Source organism: Pogona vitticeps, chromosome 1, assembly GCF_051106095.1.
Source record: "Pogona vitticeps strain Pit_001003342236 chromosome 1, PviZW2.1, whole genome shotgun sequence".
Lineage (NCBI taxonomy): Eukaryota > Metazoa > Chordata > Lepidosauria > Squamata > Agamidae > Pogona > Pogona vitticeps.
Genome location: NC_135783.1, coordinates 105735716 through 105753946, shown reverse-complemented (window position 1 = coordinate 105753946; position 18231 = coordinate 105735716). Strand labels below are relative to the sequence as shown.

General features: G+C 39.4%; 1 long non-coding RNA gene across 1 annotated transcript; it reads left to right on the top strand.

The window, feature by feature from the left end:
* Positions 1 to 2438: 2438 nt before the first annotated feature.
* Positions 2439 to 17011, top strand: LOC144589161 (uncharacterized). Its single transcript, XR_013545101.1, has 2 exons — positions 2439 to 9779; positions 14861 to 17011. It is a non-coding gene; the product is annotated as an uncharacterized LOC144589161 (long non-coding RNA).
* Positions 17012 to 18231: the final 1220 nt, after the last annotated feature.

Here is an 18231-nt window from a genome sequence, read left to right as displayed (position 1 = left end):
GTTGGTAAAACCTTTCCTTAAATATCTCTATTACCTTGAAAACTCTATCAGTGCCATGATAAATCGGATGTGACTTGACAGCACATAGCATAACAGCCTAAAAGCATAGGAAATTCAAACCACAGATCAACCTTCCCCCCCCCTGCACCATCTTCACTCAAAACATGATGTATCCTGCTTGTTTCTTAATTTCCATCTGATGTACATGCAAGAGGTGAGCTCTACTCTTTAATTCCCTAGAATGACAAAACTTCAATTTGCCTAGGGCTGAGTCCATTAAACTGAATGAGATGTCCTTCCCTAAAATATTTACTGGAGCGGTGTAGTAAGTAAGGATGGTGCAATTAGTTAGGGCCAGGTTGCGAATCTGCTATGTGGATGCTGACACTGTCAAAGTCTGTGTTTCATTTTGACTCTTCCATTATCATCAGTGGTGATAGAGGGAACGGGGTGGCTAATGGGATTATTCTGTAGTGTTTAAATGGATTAGAAGTTAAAGTGCATGATGGATAAAGCCAAAAAAGGATATATCTATGTTCCCATGTTTTGAGCTAGGGTGATGCAAGGTTAACCTGTGCACTTCCTTCTCTTTTTAGAATATATTCCTTGCTTTGAATGGAAAGTGTTTTTCTCTTTTCAGCATTTCTTCAAGTAAAGAGAATTAAAGACAGTCTATATATTCACTAAAAAGAAAGAGATACAGTGGTGCCCCGCATAGCGACGATAATCCGTTCCGGTTAAATTGTTGCTATCCAGAAACGTCGCTATACGGGGCAAGAAACCCCTTCAATGCGTTCCTATGGGGGATAAACTCACCGTTATGCGATCTTCCATCTGGCCGCCATTTTTGCCGCCTTGGTAAGCGAGGAATCAGCACGAAAACGCTGCAGGCAGCCATTTTATTGCCCCAGCGGCCATTTTGGAACCGCGATCAGCTGTTTTAAAACATTGCAATGCGAATATCGGTAAGCAAAACACTTACCAATCATCGCAATGCGATGTTTTCCCTATTTAAAACATCGCAATGCGATCGCTTTTGCGATCGCAAAATCCACATAGCTATGCGGATTCGTCGTTAAACAGGGTGCTCGTTATGCGAGGCACCACTGTACCTTGAAGGTGTGCATGTAAAAAGGCAGCTTTCAGACTTGCAACACAGACTACATCTATGAAGAATATCTCTGATAAGAAGTACTCCTTTCATGACACACCCAAACATAACAACCTAGATGGATTTATATTCTAAATCTGTTTTTTAATCCAATTCATTTTTGCCTCTATTTTATTGACACTTAGCTAGTCATATGGAACTCAACATTTAGAATGGTGGTGTTTAGTAATTTCTCCCTTACAAATTCAAAATTGATGTACCATATAATTGCCATGCCCAAAATATTATTATGGCAATTCTATTGCTGTGGGTGATACTTCAGATTTATCATGAGTAGAAGTGATTTCAGTGTAGGGGGAGAAGAATGGGACTGGACAGTCCATATTTTATAAAAAGATGCTTCCAGAGAGCGGACTCTCCTAGAACAGTCCTTTAAATAGAATATTGTTCCATTCTAAAACAGGACACATGGAGACTCTAGGGAGGTCAGCTACATGCTTGCAGCCTTAATAGTGCAGTGGTTAGACTGCAATATTGCAGCCAAGCCTCTGCTCATAACCTGAGTTTGATCCCAGTGGGTTCAAATAGCAGGCTCAAGATTGACTCAGCCTTCCATTTTTTCATGGTTGTTAAAATGAGTACCCAGCTCATTGGGAGTCAAAGTGTTGCTTGCACAATTATGTTATAAACCTCCCAGAGAGTGCTCTAAGACTATGGGGCAATATATAAGTCAGAAAAGGAAGGAAGGAAGGAAGGAAGGAAGGAAGGAAGGAAGGAAGGAAGGAAGGAAGGAAGGAAGGAAGGAAGGAAGGAAGGAAGGAAGGAAGGAAAAGGAGATTAAGCAAATGCATCTTTGACTGGACAAGGTGAAATTTAAGTTGGTTAAAGATAGCGGAAATAATGTGGCACAGCAAATAATCTACATAATGTATAAAGTAGACTGTTGGCTTCTCATGAGCTTGCAGGAACAGCAAGAAAACTAACTAACTAACTAACTAACTAACTAACTAACTAACTAACTAAATAAATAAATAAATAAATAAATAAATAAATAAATAAATTGCTCCAGCTGCAATCTGCATCCTTAATATAATTACCACCATGGTCAATAGGGTACACTAGAAGTGGAATATATGTCCTATTCCAAAGATCAGTAGAGACTAAATGCTATTCAACACACTCAGAAATTAAGCCAGTTGATATTCTTATGCAACTAAATCTACACTGTACACATTAAGAAGACAAGGAAAACTGCAGCCCTACCAAGTCTGCAAATACATATATATGACATACGGTTCCAGTGGGGAATCCCTGATTGCTTGGCAAAGCCTCTTATATCTTCCAGTTTGTGCTGTTTTCTTCCCAGCATGCCAGCAGCTAAGCTGTGGACAGGATTGAAAGTTTTAGCATGATATTATAGGGTCGTAATAACAAGAGCAACAATAAAATTGAGCCTTTCTTTACACTGCAGGATACGTTTAGTTATTTTCTCCATCCAGAAGTAAAAATCATAGTCAACCAAGAAGTGATTAACACACAAAGCAATTCCCTGCGGTGTGGAATTAAACAATTTTATTACATCGTCTCAAGGCATTGGCCCAAATAAACCATAATACTAGCTCACTTGAAAAGGCCAATGGGATATTTTAACTTTGTGAACATTTTCTGAAATGCAGCCAAAGCCTATGTGTTACTCAGAGGCAAGACATGTTGCATTCAGTGGGAGTTGACCTGAGGTTAGCTTTGCATATGGTTTTTGTAGTCTTCAGCATGAAGAAATCCTAACATGAAAAAAAAATTCTCCCCCACCAAATGATGTGGAGTGGCAGTCTAGGACTTAAAAAAATTATTCATTTTCCATTGGGTGAGGGAAGATCATAGAGAAGGGGATTTGGATCAGGGTATTGGGGTAAATAAAAAAATATAGAATGTGATAGAGAACGGTATATATTGTCAATATGTTTCTTACTAAACTTACTTAACACTTATCTTACCATTTTTTCTAAGCCTTTAAAATTATATCTTATATTTTCTTTCTCATAATTTGACCCTTTCATGTTCTCATCTCTCATCCAATTATACAAAAGTTCCCACTTTTAGCCTCAGCAATTTCTTTGTCTTTTAATACTTCAGTTAAAACATGCCATTCTGTGTCTAGTCGCACCGGCCACGTGACCACAGAAACTGTCTTTGGACAAACGCTGGCTCTATGGTTTGGAAATGGGGATGAGCACCACACCCTAGAGTCAGACTGGACTAAATGTCAAGGGGAATCTTTACCTAAAATACCCATTTCTGCTGCTTCAAGAATTTTTTCTATTAACTCCTGGGTTGTTAGAGTCTCCTCTTTTTATTTCCAGTATTTGGCATATAAAATTCTTGCTGCTGTAGTTACATGTATGATCAAATATCTTTTTTCTTTTTCTATCGAGTCTAGTATTATATCTAACAAAAGCAGTTCAGCTTCATATGGAATTACAAAGGATAACATTTTTTTGTAAAAACTCATGGACTAGTTTCCAAAAGCTCTTAGCTTCCCTACAAGTCCACCACATATGATAAAAGCTACTTCTTTTGATTTGCATTTCCAACATTTGTTAGAGGTACTTGGATATATTTTCGATAATTTTTCAGGTGTCATATACCATCTATAGAACACCTTATACATATTTTCTTTGTAATTAATTACTTTTGTTAGGACTTTTTGAGCAGGAGGGGAACATAAAGATGTACACTACGATTAGTATAAACACTTCTTTTTCTTTCTCCTTCCTGATTACAAGTAGATAATGGCTGGATTCCAGTAGTAGAATATGCCCATTGCATCAGTGGGGATTTAGTGAGTCAACTCATCCATAGGTTCTGTTGTCTTAATGAGTCTATTCTACTTGTGACCTACTATGGCATTTCAGCCACTGAAATTCTTCTTCCAGTTCTTCTGTCAAGTAAACAATAGTCTTGGCTTTTTCTTTTTTTTTAATGCATCACATTTTACATCTGTCCAAACATATGTTAACAGATAAGCCATAAAGTGGTGATGGTACAGCCACATGGCACCTATGGAAAGCAAGTGGGTAGGACCAATTCCATGGGCTGTGATAGAAAAGCAAGGCAGCATTGGACTCTGCCAATTCATGGCTCAACCCAAGATATACCAGAATGTTCATGACTAGCAATGTGCATTTGCCGTGGTTTGGTGGTTTGACATGGTTTGGTGGATGGGGCCCACAGGTGTTGCACTAGTGCCCTGGATTTCATGCCTTGCCTCTTCTCACAGGTGCCCACTTGGAGGCAGCAATCTGGTTTCCCTGCCCTGCCTCCTCCAGGCACTGCCTCTGAGTGGGCGCCTGCGGGAGGAGGTGGGGCTTTAAAGAATCTGTTCAGCCAATAAACTGAGTGGCATGAATTGCTGAACCAGAAGGAGGGGCCTGGCATATTCAAAGAGGGCCGCAGACTGAAGGAATTATTTACACACCACCTTATATGGTTTGTTATGTGACTTACACAATCCTGATTCGACCTATATTTCTTTCATGTTGTGTTTTTGGCACTGCTCAGAGAACGATTTGAGAATGGTTGTTCTAGTGGATGATCTGACTCTTTTGATTTTTAGGCCAAACTTTTAAAAGGAAATTTTCAAAAATTATAGAAAAATAAATTTTCACACCATGGCATAAGGGCTAGAGAAAATAAATAATATCTGATGTAATGCCATTCCAAGAAGTATGTTAAAGAAAAACAGTTCCCCCCCCCCCCACTTTCTTTTTCTCTGGCCATAGTATTTTGCAATACATTTAGTCCTCACCGTTCTCCAATAAGAGCTAAATCCTGGGTTAAACTTCGCTTTTAGCCAACATCAGCAAAAATGTTAAAAGTACATTTATACTCATATGTCTCTTTTTTCCAATAGTCTGAGTAGACTCTTTGACAGTAAAACGGTTAAGATTAGTTTACCAATCTCTTCACAAAAGTCTCCGAATCCCATACACATATCTACCATTTATATGCAGAAAGTCTATCCATATTTCAAAGTACCTTTTAAAAAAGAAAAAGAAAGAAATTGAGGTTGCAAAACCTACAAAACAAATTTCAGTCAATTTGAAAGGCTTAATATGTTACTTATTTTTGGCCAATACGCTCACAGGAGAACGCCTGCCTATTTCACACGACCAGTCTAGCACAGAAGCCAGATTTCAGCTGTGTCAGGGCAGAAACAAACAGTAACCCATAATTATGGCTCAGAGCACATTAGTGCTGGAGAAACATGATGGCAGCAATTTTTGTTGTTTGTGGAAATTAGACTTCAAAGGAACCTGGTGATTAAATCCTGAAGACAAATCCCAAAACAAAGTCAACTAATTTGTATACTCTGGAAGTGAGAGAAGCTGCCACTGTGATACTCACATACAATTAGCTCTTAAGGACTTTCCTCTTCTGAACAAGGGCTTTCTATAATGTCTTTTCCTCCCATCTGTCTGGATGATTTAAAAGACATTGTGTTGATTTAGAAATGGACCCCCCCCAAAAAAAAAAAATCCAGGCAAAATTTATCTGTTGCTTCTTGAAAATGTAGCTCAGAGAGAACGGACCTCGTGCTGTTCACAAAATTGACCTTTGGCTGTGCCAATGAAAACTAACATGAGTTGAGGGTTCAATACCTGGAGGGCTACGGATTCCCCAAAATTGCTGAAACACATCTCACCACAGCCGAGACATTTTTACTTTGATTTCTATGACTATAGAAGGAAACTGGATAAAATCCTTTCCTAACCCCTGAGTTTGTAAGATACTAGTTACAAATAATGGGATTTACCATTACTGGTTGCTTTGTGATAATCGTGTAACTAATATAAAATCATTTTTATTCGTGTAAAATCACTTTTTAGGTACATCAGTAACATCTTAGTTCATTTGGCACAAAGTGTAACACTGAGCTACTTTCAAAGGTTACTTTTAAACCCTAGTGGAGTTATCCATGCAAGCTTAATCTGGTTGGGGCTAAGTGATAGCAGGATGAAGCAGCCAGCATTTCCTTCCCTGATGGTCTGCTCTGCTTGCCACTCCCTTCTACCTCGTCCAGGTTTTCCCCACCCCCTTCCTGCCTACTCCATCTGTCCCTCACCTCTTTTGCTTTTCCTGTGAGTTCTTAAACTTCTTAAGGACCAGCTAAATAGACACCCCTCCTCTTTAAGAACTTTCTGTCCTTTCCAGGAGAGAAGGAAGGAGTGAGCTTACATGTCCAGGTTGAAATCTTCCTCCATCCTGGCCACCATTTTAGTTTTCACAGGGCTGCTTTTCGGCCCCCTCCTTCTGGATTCTTTCCCTCCTTTTGCAAACCTTTCCCAAGTGAGCTGAGGCATGCACACATGTCCTCCTCCAAGAACAGAAAGGGCAAGAAAGAGAGAACAAAGCTCTGAATTGCTAGGTGCAAGATCATAGCTCTAGGTTTTATTTTGAGTGGGCGTTTACACCAGCAGTGGGACCTTCGCCAGCACAGCCAATGATCACAGATGATGGGAAATGAAATCCAACAACATCTGGAGAGTCATAAATTGCCCATATTCACCTTTGCAGGTGTCATTGTGACAACCGCTTTTGTAGCCACTTTTGCAATGATTTAGTCCAGAATAGTTCCAGCCCTCTCACATGCCTCCTGTGCCTTTCCTCTATGACCGTTGTTCCCAGCCTTGGGTAACCCAGGTGTTCTTGAACTGCAATTCCCAGAAGTCTTCACCACCAGCTGTGCTGCCCAGGGTTTCTGGGAGTTGCAGTTCAAGAACACCTGGGTTACCCAAGGTTGGGAAGCACTGCTGTATGATATCACAGGATTTGGCAGTGAAATCCCAGGGAACAGGAGGTTACAGAACTGCCATCCTTATAATGAACACTAGTAGCCTGTAGACCAAGCAGGAGTGGGGGATGCATTACTCACTTTTTCACTATGGGATGAGATTTTCTAGGCAGGTCAAACAGTTTATAAACAGATTCTATATATAAATGTGGTTCATTTCTCCTCTTCGCATTTTTATTTTATCTTAATGTTTAAGATTTGGAATGTGGTGAAATCTAGAGCTGAACCCAGGCTTAAACTATTGACATATAAGACCTTTAATGTCTCATTGGTGCAGGGGGCAGCCATATTGAGGGAACGGCTGAATTAACATGTTTTTAAAAATCTAAAATTACAGTGTAGAGAAGCCATTCCATAACATAGTTCACAGCATAAACCTTACTTACTGAGCCTTAAAAAGGGAAGGAGGGGGGTGAATTTGACCATGTTAAGAGTCTCCATTTAGAACACATCCTATGGAGATGGCGGACTAATCGTGTGTGCAAAAAATCATAAAAGTAGCAATTCATTGGTGGTTAGGTTAATAGACTGGAAGTATTGTGAAATTTGGCCTTTTACATAGCAGGGAATAATGGCATTTTCGCCTTCCTTACCAAATTGGCTAAAACTGTTCTTCCTTTCATCACATTCATTGTTGCAGAGCCTGAGCCCCAGTCACTTGCATGGTCGAACAAAGGCTATTCACTCTTGCTTTAGTTAGCTAGTCAAGCATGTACGCCTTCCACCTCAATATCTGACCAATTAGCTGATTCTCACTACAATTTATTTTGAGTCGGTGCCCTGAAGGCACACCAGATAGATAGCTTTTCATCAGATTTGGGCAAATGCTCTTCTCCAAGTTCACTGCCTTGCTTCAAGCATCAAGTTAACTTTTGTTAAAAACATCAGATGCCCAGCAGCTTGGTCCTGTATATGAGGGGAGCTTGGAATCCCTACTGGTTTCAGAAAAGTCTACTGTGAAGCATTGCAACCAAAATTAACATAACAGAAAGCAAAAACCTGAAGTAGATTGTGTGCAGAGAAAAAAAAACAGCTATTGCAGGACCTTCAAAAATATCAAGAGGAATCTAATCCCATGCAACTGGATTTAATATCTTGGGATGTTGAGCGTTCTCATTTCAGAAGATCAGTTATAATATGAAAGCCTGGAGAATTTGGGTTTGTGCTCAGGTGGACAGCCTATATGTGAACAGGACCCTCCTGTCTTGCAGACACATTTCTTCCCACGTTGAGAAAATTGTGATAGAGGAGTGTGGGTCTAGGTGCCCTCTTGGTCAAAAGTGAGTAATGCCTGACTAGGGCTAAAGTGCTCCTTGCCTCACTGCACATTTGTGGGTCCAGCAATGTGTTATATACAAAGTCGTACATACCTTTTAAAAATGACAGTAGCTAAACACGGACAGAATTGAAAATATACATATAAACATGGTGCATTTTGTCCAAATCTTGCAGATTTCATCAAGGGCAAAAATGTGCCCAAAATTAATGTGTATGTCACAGAAAAGGAAAATGTGCATAACACGTACAGAGAAGCTCACATGGAATAAGAAAAAAATGCACTTTTGCAACTTTTTATAAAGAAAAAATGGGACAGGAAGGCAAATATGATTTGGAGAAATGCTTTGATTTCATGATCAAGATTTTTTAAAACCCTGATATGAAGGGCTGTCAAGCTGAGGAAGACTGCTGTACCATTTGAGAAGCTGATATGCTTGGCGTATGTGGAGTGGAAATAGAAGGAGAATTTGATACTATGCTAAGAAGTAAGAGGGAATATACCAATATGCCATACAATTCCAGGTAATCATCTTAAGGGTCTATTCATCAGTTCTGAAAAGTGTAAATACCAGTTGTGGGCAAGGAGTGTTCCTGATGCACATATTTCTTCCTCGTCCTCTGTGCTCCTCATGACAATGAAATAATTGCAACATATGAGAGGGAGGTATCTCAGTAATTTTGCTCCCCCTTCCATTGCTGGTGGCAATTAGCATAATGGAAGAAGCTCTTGCTGACTCCAGTGTATACTCCCTACCATAATATGAACTGCTGTGCAGAAGGAATTTGGGTTTTTGTGGGTTGTTTTTTTTTAAAAAAACTGAGATTACAGCTGGCAAAGGGTGTCTTAAACTTCACTCACACACTGCACTGCTGCTAAGAATTTGCCTCAATTGCTTTGGTATTCTGTTTTTAAATAATCCAATTATTTGATTGCTGATTATTTTATTAATGTAATACGTATTTAGGCCCCATTCCAACAAAGAGAATTAAGGAGGTATATATCTCTTTCTTTGAAGCCAATCATCTGTAGCACTCAGATACTTAAATCAATCTCCTGGAGAGGATGGGGAACTAAAATCAGTGCACAAATGTTAAGATTGAAGTAATATGTTCATAGTAATAATATCTTCTTGAATTTTTTCATGACAAAAAGAGAAACAGATAAAAGCTGTGTTGAAAACATCTAGTGGTTTTATCTTCTTTCAGACAAGAATGGAGAATATTTTCCTGAGAGCTTATTTCTTTCATTCTAGTGAGGAGTACAGTATTTACCAACCAGGAAGAAATAAATGCCTCGGGAACAGCTAGTTAATACAGAGTTTGGTTTGGCTTTTTTTTTAAAGGTCAATGTCAATCTGTAGCCATTTCATCCTTTTTCTTCTTCTGCAGAAAAGTTTTTAATGGACAATGATATGGATAAAAAATGAGATGGCAAAGAAGAGCAAGAGATAAAAAGAATGATGGAATCAGCCAGAAGAAAGCATATTTGAACAAAAGGCACTGTTCCAGAGTCTCACCAGGAAAAAGGACGTAGGCTAAGTAAGTAGTAACCATTTGTGCTAGATAAATCTATAGGCCAATAATGCCAGATATTAAAGATAGCCTGTAACTAGAACTTAAACCATGTTGGTGTTTCAGATAGGTGACAGAGGTAGTTTATTTGGGGGTTGTGAACTCAAGAGAATGCTGTGATTAAATCCTGAAGATCAATCACTTAAAAAAAAACACAGAGAGACAAGCTAATCTGGAGGAGGCTCATGCTGTAATACTCATGCTAGTTAAGGATTTCCCTCTCTAGTCACAAGATATCTCTTACATCCTGTTTGAGACCACAGGCAACAGCAATGCTTTGACTTGGCGCTTTAGCGTTGTCCTAATCGCTTTGCTTCTACTGAGCTACAATGAAAGAGTTATCATTATTAAGCAAATGTAGCTGAATGCACTTACAAGTGCCTCTTCAAATGTAGCTGAATGCACTTACAAGTGCACTGAATATGTGAAGGTTTAACTAACATCTGGGTTGACATCCAAGAAGAGACTTGTGTACATTCTTTTGAGAGCTCGAGATCTACCTGCTTTCAGGCCTTAAGACCTGAAGAGGGTTTGTATTTCTAGTGAGAAGCATTTCCATGGAAGAGGATGCTTTTACTCCCACCAGAAATCATGTATTCGGATCATAGTCCAGTAAGAGCAGAATTGTTTGTGTTCCACATATGAAGAATAAGATGGCAGCAACTGAAGTCAAGTCACGTAGAGTTCTCCCACATCATCCATGCAGTGATCAAGATCATTTCATATTCTTGAAGCACACGGTGCTCTTTGACTATTACTGATCTGGGTTAGATACCTGGAACACACAGTAAATAAACCTACAGATAAAACTTTCTGTGAAATTATGCACTGACAAACAACTTCTACAGTGACAGATTAAGATACATTTCCCATACAACAAACAGAATTCCTTTCTAGAAAGCCCTTGAGAAACTTCACAGCCGTTGCTGCACAGACAGCAACTCTCACTGATACATACATATTACCCTCTAGCAAGAGACAATTTTTCTGACATATGTGCCTTTCAGAGAATATTGTAGTGCTCTGTCACCAAAATCTACCCCAAAGGTAGACTCACAGAGGTATGTCTAGTCTCTGTTCCCTTGCATCAACTAATATGCTCTTTTCAATGACTTCTCTATGTTGATTATGGCTTCTTATTATTCTGGACAGAAAGGGAGCATTGCAAAGAAAAGATATCCAGTCAGTGAAATCGGTGCCCTGATGATTACATTGCAGACAGGTTTACATTAGCAACAAAAAAATCTGGTGATGAAAATTTTCACCCACTCCTGGAGTATGCCATTTCATGTTAAAGGAATGAACAAGACATTTCCATATGTAAAACTCCTAATACCCAGAAAGCTTTCATTAGGAAAGTAGATTTAGACTACATGACAAGTGATTTGGAATAGGTATGAAAAACTTAATAAACACAATTACGCACTGCCAAGTCACTTCCAACATATGGTGACCCTTTCCTAGGTTTCCTAGGTATAGGGTACTCAGAGGTGGGTTACCAGTCCCTCTTCCGAGGGATGTTCTGTGACTGTGCAGCTTGCCCAAAGCTAAACAGGCTCGCTCTTCTTCTATAAGACACAGTGAGGAATCAGACTTTTGACCTGTCTGTAAAGCCAGTGCTCTGACTCCCTAAACTATCACAGTGATTTAACTACATCACTGGTTCTCGGATGTATAACATTTAAATTCTAAATTCTAATTAGAAATTTCTAATTTCTTACAGTCAGTTGCATTCTAGCCGTCATGCTGGTGCATGGTTTCCCAGTTCCAGCTATGGATGGAAAATAATTTTGTCAGATTTTATGGTCTTATTGAATGTAATGTTTCCCTACTTCCTTGAATTCTCTGGCTGAAATCCTGTTGCTTTAACTTATGCTGCAGAAGGCTGACGATGTCCTCAGCCACTGAGATTTTTCCGTAATTATTAATTTCTGATTCCTCCTGAGGCTCCCTCAGGATCCCTTTAACCACGGGGAAGCCATTGGGGGGCTGTGGGACAGCAGGGGGAGTCTTCCAAAAAGTGCCATCGCTGGGATGGTTTTTACCAGTGCTGATGAGTTTTGGAAATTAAAGACTTTCCCTCTCCATGGTCCCTTCAGCAGGAAGAAAATTTTAAGTTCTGAAAAATCATAATGGCTGATGATATTTATGAATACTACAGTGTATTCCTGACACTACATAGAAAACAATGCATGTGTTGTAAAATGCAAAGAGCTGAAATATGCATTGTTAAAAAATATATACATAAGCTCAACTTTAATCAGTGGGAAAGTTGTATATATGATGAAAAATGCTTTGCCATGCACAAGCTTTTCAACACTGAGAGGAAACAACTGTCATAATCTTGCTGGTGCTTGAATATGACTTATATAACTTGTTATGGCTAATTAGTGAGGTGTGGGGTGCATCTCTGTTGCACAATCAGACACATGATCAGGCACATGGTTGTTACACATCCTAGCATCTCATCAATTAACACCCTAAATTTAACCATACCTTACATGAACATCAATAGGATTCCAGCCACAGTCTCACAACCTGATGCAATACAAGGACAGGGCAGAGAGAATTTAGATAAAATCAACTGAAAGTGAGAGACCATCACCTTCCTATTTCCAGCAGATGTTTCAAATCAAGATTTGAGTTTAAATCAGCTGGTGATTCAAATGTGTCCCTTTCTCTTCAGAAACTTTGGGCAATACTTTGAGCAAGAGTACCTAAATGGTTTTATACAATTTAATTAACAGTATGGACATGATTTTCTTTAATTTATGTAGAACTTTTGCCAAGATACCTACAAATAAAATCCTATACTCAAAAGTGTTAAACTAACATTATTGTTTTTCACTTTGCTACTACACTGTATGATGTAGTAGTAACCAAGAAGAGATAGTAGATGTTTGGATATCACAGGGAGCAATGTTTATGTAATTAAATGAAATTATCATTTAAAAAATTAATAGTTTTATAGTAATTGTAGAGGGCAGACTGTGGATACTAATTTTTCTGTGTTTCATTGGTATGATAATTTTGGTGCTCATGTTGTCTGCCCAGAAGACATCATGTCATAGCTGTTGTGATTTAAAAAATGTTTAATAATAGTATTAAATAACACACCTGGTGTCCAAAGCTATCTATTGAGGATTCTAGGTGATGCATAGTGAGCAATAGTTGAATAAGATGAAATGCTAATTTTTTTTAAGTTCTCAGTTCCTCAGATAACATACTCAGCCCAACCCCTGGGCTACTTCACTCCAGAAAGACTAGCTAGTAGATTGTCCTTAGAAGTCCAAAGACATTTATTAAAGTTAACCATGAATTCTAAGCACCCCTAGTTAAAGAGTAAAAGTTTCCAGTAGAGAATACACAGCAGCCGTACAGTAGTAGAGCCTCATTCATGGCACAATAGTTAAACTGCAGTGCTGCAGCCAAAACTCTGCTCACAACCTGGCTTCAATCCCAGGTAGCCGGTTCAAGTTTCACTCAACCTTCCATCCTTCCAAGCTCAGTAAATTAAGTACTCAGCATCCTAGTGAGGGGAAGGGCAACATGAACCCTGTATAATGAAATTGTAAAGCACCCAGAGAGTGATTTAAGTGCTACGGGGCAATATATAAGCAGCACACTTTACTTCCCTGCCCCTTTAAAATAAGGCTAGAATATCTGACTTGTATAAAAAGGAAACTGAGGCACAATGTTGTGCATTGGAAATCACTGAAGCAATAATAGAATGTGAAAGTAACCTCTCAGTGTTTTTTTGATATATCTTTTAGAGACCTTAGTGAGGAGTAAGCAACTTCCTAGAAGCTAGGGAAATCTTTTTTATTTATTTATTTGGAGAATTTTCCAAAATTTCTACATTTCTTCCTATTCCAAATGGAAAGAACTTCACTGCTAAAAAAATGTTAGTGTGGGGAAGAAAAAGCCCAGAAATTGACAAGTTAATCATTATAAGCCCAGCACTCCAGTGCACACCTCACTTCACTTGCCTCCACACCTAAACCAAAATATGTAATTTCCAATATCTGTAAAACATTCAGCAACACATTGAAACTCAATTGTCACCCATCTGCACTGGCCAAACACAGAAACTCTCAACATGCAGAGGAAATGTTGCACTTGCCTGCCCTGTATGTGCTAAAAATGGGAACCCTCCAAAGGAAAAAAAAGGCAACAAATTGAATTTGGCTCAGACACCTCAGCTTTTGTGCACATGGTCCATACGGGGGAACTCAAAATTAAATTTAAGAGTTATGCCCTCTTACATCTGGGTGAATAAATCTGTCAGTTTTGATTTCTCCTAGATTTAATTTTTTAAAAGAAAATGTGCTTTTTTTCCATCCTGTATATGACAAAATTCACAACCTGGAGAAAAATTGGGTTCAGAACTGAATTGCAACAGAATTCCTCCCATTCCTGATTTGAAAATGTCTTCCCAGCCATTTCGTTATATGGTCCTCTCCCTTCTTTCTTTTCTTGATTCTTTTGTGTGCACAGGAAGATCATGGGAGGGGCAACTTCCCATGTTTGCATATCTTCATATGATAGCTGTGTGTTGGTCCATATGCCTGCTTATTCCTTACTTCAGCTCCTACTGCTAAGGATTAACTACATGGTGGAACGGATGAGTCCCTTTACATTCCAAGGGGAAACAGTGGGTTATGAAGCTTGAACTGATTAGAAACTTAGAGAAGGGTTGAGGAATGCAGAAAAGAATTAACGGAGCCTTAAGGAAAACACTCTTGTCTGTATGAAAACTGAGGTGGTTGTTCCTCTCCTGCAGGAGTGCCAGCTCTAGCTGTAGTTGAACCAACTTCTTTCTGGATTAGTTTTGTTTCATTTATTTATGCAGGTCATGTATCTCAATTAATATTGGAGCCATTTTAATACTCACCTCTGCTTTTTTTTTTTCTTCCATAGACAACAGTAAGCATCTTGGTTGATCCCTGCACAGCCTTAGAGGGTTTCTTATGCCAGCATTAATATAACAGCTATCTACCTCCTTTAACTTACAAGGTTCTTTGCTTGTTTCTCTTCCCTGTTCAAAGGCTTCATCAGGGACCTGTGTGCAGCAGTGATGATAATAATACCAAGAGGCTTATAGTTCTTGGTAAATCAAATGGGGGTTATGGAAGTTAATACTCGTGGCTGTAAAAGGAAATCATGAAAATGCCCTCTAAACAAGAAAATAGAGCCTATCATGCAAAGATAGATACGGGACTGCAATCCAGCAGGTAAGGAATAAGAATAATGTCAGAAATAAGAGTTAAACATTCCTCAGCGTTCTCCAAGGGGAAGCTTTAAATAAATGAGAAACATTAAATTTAAAGGCATAGATTAAAGGTAAAAGATTTCTGAAAGAACTCTGGCAGTCGCTCATTTCCCCTTTGGCAAGACTGCCTTGAGACAAGGACAAATGAGGTCATTTGCTTCCACACAGTCTATCATCAGAAATAAGCCTATTTATAGTTGCAAAGTGCAGGCCTAATGAAACATCATTATTTGAGCATTTCAGATGTATAGAAAACCTATCCGTGCTTATAATACACAGCTGCAGAAAACAAAGCTCAATGCTAATTGTCAGATAAATTCAATCTCCCCCATGTGATTTAAATGGAAATGACATTTTTATAACCGGGAACTGTAATGGAGACTTTCTGCACCCTAAAACATACCTTAAAAATAGAAATAAGCTTGTGTCTTATCCTATCGTAAATTAGAAGTACAAGCTGGCTTCATACTCTTGCATTGCAACAGCTCCCCTACACATTGCAGCCAAATCAATATTGTGAAGGGATGTTCCTGGTTACCACGGCAGGCCCTCTGCTTCAGACTCTTGCTCACCCCTCACTGGTGCACTTTATGAAGGTTTCATCAAGAGCCAAGAGCAAAGTCCCAGGTGGAAGGAAGGAGATAGAGGCACATAAAGCTGGGCCCCGGGGCCAGGCTGGGTTGGTGGGACCAACCAGTTTTAAAGCGGGGGGGGGGCTTGGACTTCTCACTCTCTATTGACTCCAAGGTGGAGGAGTGGGCAAAGGCTGCAGAAGAACTGGTTCTCATATTCTGTGCTTGGGGAAGACTGGCCACTGGAGATCCAGAATCCCTAGACTGTGGAAAAGGTCCGGTTCTGGCCTGCTAAATGGATATGATGCAGGGGAGGTGTGATTATCTTCTGCCTGCCACTGATGAAGACCTGCCGGGTACTAAGACAATCTGCTTGGGTGTGGTAGCCCCTCCCCCATCCTGAAAGAGACACTGGCAGAGGAAGCAGCAGAAAGAGCACCTTCAGCAGCATCACCAAAGGCAAGATGAACTTGGGGGACACAGGAGCCTGTAATGGCTTGCCGCTGTCAGCTCTCCGTAAAGGATATCAGCTGACTAGAGCCTGTGTCAACCAATGACTGAGTTAACTGAGCTGCCTTGTTGACTGAGGGGACAGGGAGAACCTGAAGGCAACATTCCCTATAATTTTCAGCCCTGCTAGGTGGGGTTGAAAATAATTGCTGTGAGTGTGCAGAGGAGGACAAAGGCTGCATGGAGGGGGGCAGAGTTGCAGGGGTGCACTTTAGAAGGAACCTTGCCTGAAGGCTATACATCCTTTGTACCTGATTCCCCAACCCTAATAAAAAAGAGTTTGAGCAGTGACGACAGTCATGATTTCATGGAGTCCATGGTTGAAGAGGCTCTCTCCACCATGCCCAACAGGGGCAGTGTGGCCGTGGTTACAATCATTCCTTCGAATTCTAGTGCTTTGCGCCATGAATAAAGGATGGGGAGAATCAGGATATGTTAAAGTTGCTCTCAAACAAGTTCACACTGGAAAAGGTGTATCAAAGGGCTCGTTTGCTCATAGAATCTTGGAGCAATTAACACATATGCTGGTAAGCTAGAGTAAGAGCTAATTGATAGGTCCAGGTGCAGACAGGGTGAAAAAGACGATCTTGCCTGGCCTGGCAACTGGGTTGATTTTAGATATTTCTATCTAACTTGAGCCATCTGTTTTTCCAACAACAACAATAAAAGTTTGGTTCACCATTGTGTGCTTAGGTTTCTTGTGTCATCATAACCAAGTAACATTTGGTCTGTCTTCAGCGGCTTTTTAATGATGTGGTCCGATTGGGAAACTGTGTGGGCTTTTCATCATGTTTGTTTTGTTGGTTTAATCTTCTCCAGTGACTTGCTTCTACATGTGTATAAAAGAGAATACAATCATCTATTCATCTAAATGCCTTTATAGTTGGCACAACAATTCCATGTACATTAGTGATAATGAGGAATAATAATGTTGGAATATAAATATAAGAAAAAATTAGATCTATAGACGAAAGATCTATAATGCCAATAAAGGTTTCTAAGAATGAAATGACTAAAGATCTATTCAGTTCTTCAAAGAACCTCTGGTTTACGAACGTGGGATATTGTGTTTCTGTACCCACAATTCAAAAAGCCAGGGAATGGCCCAATATTGCTGCACAAAATCTTGCCTGTATTGCCAGCATAGAAAAGGATGCCAAGCTTTACATTGCAAAGGGCAACTGGAATGTTGACAGCACCAATGGCAGCAGTCAAGATGGTCCAGAGTCCTTTTGGGCTCATTATCATTCACAAGGTGACACCAAGCAAGAGAAAACCTTAGAAGCTGCCTCCTTTTTTCAGTAGTATATCACTTTTCACTCAAACACAAAGCAATTGCTGGAGCTGTTTTTTAACAAATGCAAATGGTAGTGATCAGAAGAGGGTGTCTGGTACACAATTTTGTGCAGAAATATTGGGCCATTCTCTATTTTTAAAAAATATTTTTACAAATATTTTAAATATTTATCCAGGAAGGAGTTAAGTGTTTTCTTTCACAGTCATTGAATGGCGTTCTGAGTGGTAGGGTCAAAAGTTCAGCAATAAGCCAATAATATTACAGTTTTTCTAACTTTAAAATCACTAATTTCAAAGCATGAATTATAGCCATGAATGGCTGAATTCCTTACAAATTAAGGAATTCTGACCATTTTCTTTCAAGGTAAGCACATTTGGTTATTAATGTATTTCACTTGTTTTAAATCAATCAGAGCTCAAGGTTGCTTGCTTCTGCATGGGCGTAAAACAGTGTTTCTTTTTAAAAAATCATAACTCTTAAACCCTTTGTCAAAACATCTCCAAATTTGGCACAGAGCAAGAGGAGACTTCCTGCTACATCTGTGCCATATTTGGTGCTGATCCAAGGTACAGTTGAATAGTTACCATATTTTTCCATGTATAAAATGACACTTTTTCTTAAGACAAAGGAAATTTGAGGATCGTTTTATACTAGGAAGTAAGGGAGGGATTTTCTTTGTTTTGCAAAGAAAATGGAGGGGGAAGCAATCTCTGCTTTCCTCCTGCATTTTTGTTGCAAAAAGCAGCTTTTCCCCTCCACATTTTGCAA